Genomic DNA, 4,758 nt, shown 5'->3' with positions numbered 1-4,758 from the left:
ATGAAAATAATAGAAATGAAGACTTTGAATGATTAAACAAGCAGGTGGGTGAAAGGCAGAATCAGACCATTGTAGAAAGTTCTTGGAGGGTTTCTTTCCAGCACTGTGGTGACATCCCTAAAATCTAAAATTTCTTATGTCTGAAGAACATCCCCCAAATTCACATTTCGTTTTCAGCTGGGGTAGCACACTATCTGCAAGTGCTTTGGGAGCAGTGGGGCTCAACGATGGTATTCACAGGCTCTTTGGGGTGTGATCCCTCTACACTTGAAAACAGCCGGTTTTTTTTCTTTAGACCTGAAAAGCCTAGGTCTTTTCTTACTGTTTATGGTGTGCAGTTAAAACATACTAAAATACTTAGATTTACTAATGAGCCTCTCTGGGATCCCAGCTTTCTACCTTGGGTGTCAGTAACAGCTTGAGAGCTGGGCATGGATGAGGACAGAATACAGCAGAGCACACTAATTCTGGCTCCTAGGGTGTGTTGGGGAAAAACAGGCATTGGCAAATCCAAAATATTGAGGTCTGTTGTTGCCAACCCTCCCTGTGTGTGGGGACAGTGCAGCAGAAGACAGAAGTCATAGAATCACAGCATAATCCATGTTGGAAGGGACCTCTGAAGATCATCTAGTCCAAGCCCCCTGCTAGAGCAGGATCACCCAGAGAAGATCATCTAGGAACACATCCAGGCTGCTTTTGAATGTCTTCAGAGAAGGAGACTCCACAACCCCTTGGGGCAGCCTGTTCCAGGTCGGATAGGCAAATTTACAGAGACAAATATTTAAGCAGTACAGAAGATGAGAATGGCTTTTGAATGGGAAAGAGAGGGGGAAAAAAAGGCTGAGCAGAATTTCTCTGTGGTTTGCTCTGTCCTGGCAGCATCTTGCAGGTAACGTGTCCACTTATCCCTACCACCCCCTTGTCTACAGCTGCTTTTCTTATCTCATGCAAGGGGTCCATTATGGTATTCCTTCAGTGATAGGTACAAATTACTACAAAGAAGATAAGATTGCAGAATTGTTTACTTTCCAGCAACTGCTGTTGCTGTTTAATTTTTCAATCTATCAGTTGTGTGGGAAGAGTACATGGTGGTAGGTCTCCAACTCTAGGTTATTTGAGACCAGGAGATTTCCAACCACAGGTTTTCTCTAAGGCAATTAACTTCACTCACTGGAAATAATTATATTCTGATGTTACCAAAAAAGAGGAAAAAATTGAGGAAATTGAAGTAACAGACAATACAGTCATGATTAGTAGGACCAGAAGGAATTAAGTATATAAAATACATGTCATAGAAATTTATAAATGTGTAAAGAGAACCCTATTGAAATAATGAGAGCCAGATCCATTAAATTATATGAGTGACTATTTTGACACTGAAATGTGGAAGCATCACTTTAACGGTGACTTTTACAGAACAGGGTATTTTTCCAAATAGATTGTTTATAGCCTTCCCAAGTGGGAAGTATTTATTTCTGCACATAAAATAAATTTTTAGATTAAATATACTGGAAAAGTGTGTTTTACCTAAATAAATTCTAACCATCTTAGCTATTTCTCTCATTGCCATGAATTTAGGCAACCAAATAGCAAACATTGTCCTGGTCTTTGGAAGATTCTAAATCTATTTCAATAACTACATTTTTTGAGCCAGCTTGACATATGAAATCACTTCTTAGGGTCAGCTGAAGTTCATTAGTAAGATGTATAGGACATTTTAGGAGGGAGAACATGCTGAACAGTTCTGCCAAAAGAATATATTTAAGGTAAAAGCTCTTACTTTCTTGGGCAACTTCTCTCAAAGTAGTGAATTATTTCACACTGGGGGAAAAGAAAAAAAAAATCATTTTAGCAAAGAGCCCAAACTGGAGTGGTGGAGAAGTGCCTTGGTTTAGTGATTCATTTCCCATCTGCTCTGCACATGGCGGAGATGAGCCCAGACCACATGAGCACTGCTTTTTGAGAGGGAGATTTGGCAGCTTTGCCTGCTGCCCAGCAGCTCAGCATCCCTCTGCTCCTCAATAAATGAAACAACTGCCGCATGGCACAGCAGAGCAAGGGAGCTGACGTGATCAGCTGTCCCCAGCGCGGCACAACTAAACCCAGATTGACTTTCCACAAACAGCAGTTTAGAAGCCTTTAGTACTTTTGCAAAGGTCTTAGTTTTGACATTAAGATGATACATGAACTTTCCACCCAGGAATTATCAAATCTTAGTCATAACTTGAATTTGTTAAGTATAAATTACTATTTGGTTGGTTGACCTCTTAATGTTATCTATCCGTTTTTCCTTTGGTCAGATTCCAAGAACGAATTACTTTATAAAATCAACTTGACCCAGCTTGTCTGTCAGTTTTTCTATTAAAAATGACAATATATTATTTCCCTGTGCCACTAATGTGCAGGAGAGAATAATTTTCAAAATGAGTTCTTGCACAACTAGCTGCTAATAGTAATAGTTTTGGGAGCAAATCCTTCCCCGAGGTAATAATTTTTTTACTTGAATGGATTAAGACATGGTTTTCTGATGTATTTGGTCATTGTTTTGTTTGAGAAGTGATACTGTGGATACTGGATGTGGAATAATCGCATAATTTCCTACTTTTGGTAACACTCACCATGTGCATGTGTCCTTCTAGTCATGGATTCTTGGGTGGTTTTGACATAATTAATGTTACGGCTTTGAATTAATAGGTTTTCATCAAAATATGGGTGAGGAGGTAGCTGATAACATTGCACTGTTCAGAGGCAGCACTTTTAAATTTTATTTCTGAAGAGAGCTCATTACTTTACTGTTTTAGTAAGCTGTTGGGGCTTTTTTGGTTTAGTTGCATTGCTGTGACTGTTTCAGGACTTCGATCAAAAAGAACTGCACAGAACATTAAGAATATTTTTTTTCTTGTAGTTGAAATTTTTGGAGTGTGTCTGATTAACTTTTATTCTAACAGGTGGAGATTCATAAGTTATACTTAGTCAGGTAAGCTTTTTCTCCAAAGCTCATCTCTGATAAGAGCATTTTTTAGCAAGATCACCCTTCTTTATCTAAGGCCTTCAAGAGATACAAGGATAGCAGTGGATCTTTGGTTTTTATTCTGTATTTTGAATTACTTCCATGATGTTTTTGATTGTATCACTTGGTTGGCTACTGCATGTGAAACCCATTTGATTGGTGCTTAGAGCTGAGGGAAGATTGTTACTTTTCCCTGGCTAAAAGTCTATGAAAATATTTTCACATCTAGAGTGGGATCGGGCCCTCCAAAGAACTTAATTTCTTATAGCTCTCCCTATATTATATACATATATTTAATTCTCTTTTGTATTTAGTTTTGTCTAAACCATAACTGCAATAGGAACAGGTTTGAGTTGGGTTCTTTTTGCTTTTTCTTTGCAGGGGTAACCACTTTTCTTTTACAACTTTATTTATCCTTTGAACTTTGTGTTACTGCTAATCGCTTTTGACCGTTTTCTTCTTATGTTTCTCCTATGGTGAAGCCTACAAGCAGAGGTTTACTGAGCATGGAGTGGGATCAGCTTATATTGGAGTGGTGGGATTAAATCTCTCATTTTCTCTTTCTGTAACTCTCCTTTGCCTTTAAAGTATCAGCTATTGTGAGCCTCCTCTACTTGATATCCCAAAACTTTCACTGTCCCACCCATCTAACAGTAAATTAGGGGTTTCCCATTTCTTTGTTCTCATCTTGTGCTCTTTTATGCAGTAATATTTCGTTTCTCATTGCCAAGCTACCTAAAACCATACTCAAACTGATGGCCCTAACTCCCGTGGTCCCCTCCTGAGAAGCTGAGCCGTGACCAGAGCTTTGGCAACACAGCAATTGTGTCCTTATCCCAACCAGCTGGGGTTAAACTTTCCTTCAGTGGTGGGTTCTGAAATTTTAGACTTTCTTTTGCCTATTTGGGATGGTTTTATCCTTTTTGACATCTTACCCTTTCATTTCTGTCCCATCCTGGTTGCAGAGAGCTCTGCTGCCTGCTGAGTTAACCATGCCAGCTCTCAGCCCACCTGCTTTTATGAGACAGCCTTATTTAGGGCATGCCTGGATTGCTTTAATTAGAGGTCATTCAATTAAATATTTTTTCCTCCTGTTGGACAGGGCAATTTGTTGTGGGGAGCAAAACCGATGGGGGGCTGAGCAGTTAACATCAGGAAATACTAGAGTACAGGGTATCAAAAGAGCCATAGGTGAACTGTAGAATATTGCTGTAGTATATTATATTTGACATTTTACTGCTGTGTCTAATAATGCATTCTTCACATCGTGTGCAACAGTCATGTCGCTTCATTATTTTAAAATTTAGAAGCTTTGGTTTTTCAAGCTAAAACCCATGTTTCCAGTTCCTCATTATGGTGCTGGTTTAATTGCATTACTCCTCTCATTGTGAGATTGAATATGGCCATTCAGCTAGAAAAATGCTGCTAGAATAATGCAAATAGCCAAGCTTTGGTCTTTCCAAGGTATTTAAAATTCTATTGCTGTTCCTGTAAGCCACAGACAGTGGATTATTTTTCATGGACAGACAGTATATCCTTCTCTTGGGGGTTTTATGGACAGACTGTATAAAATGAAAACGCAATGAATGGGGCACCTGCCATACTCTATCAGCTGCCTAAATCAGCTGTTTCAGACAGAAATTCAATACAGTAGAATATGTTTCAAATAGATTTTCAGGTACAAGGTATAACAAGTAATTTCAAGAGTATTTGTGATACATTTGCACCAAGATAGCTTTAAAGACGTT

Source organism: Mesitornis unicolor, unplaced genomic scaffold (genome assembly GCF_000695765.1).
Source record: "Mesitornis unicolor isolate BGI_N332 unplaced genomic scaffold, ASM69576v1 scaffold7888, whole genome shotgun sequence".
NCBI classification, from domain to species: domain Eukaryota; kingdom Metazoa; phylum Chordata; class Aves; order Mesitornithiformes; family Mesitornithidae; genus Mesitornis; species Mesitornis unicolor.
This window is presented reverse-complemented; position numbering follows the sequence as displayed.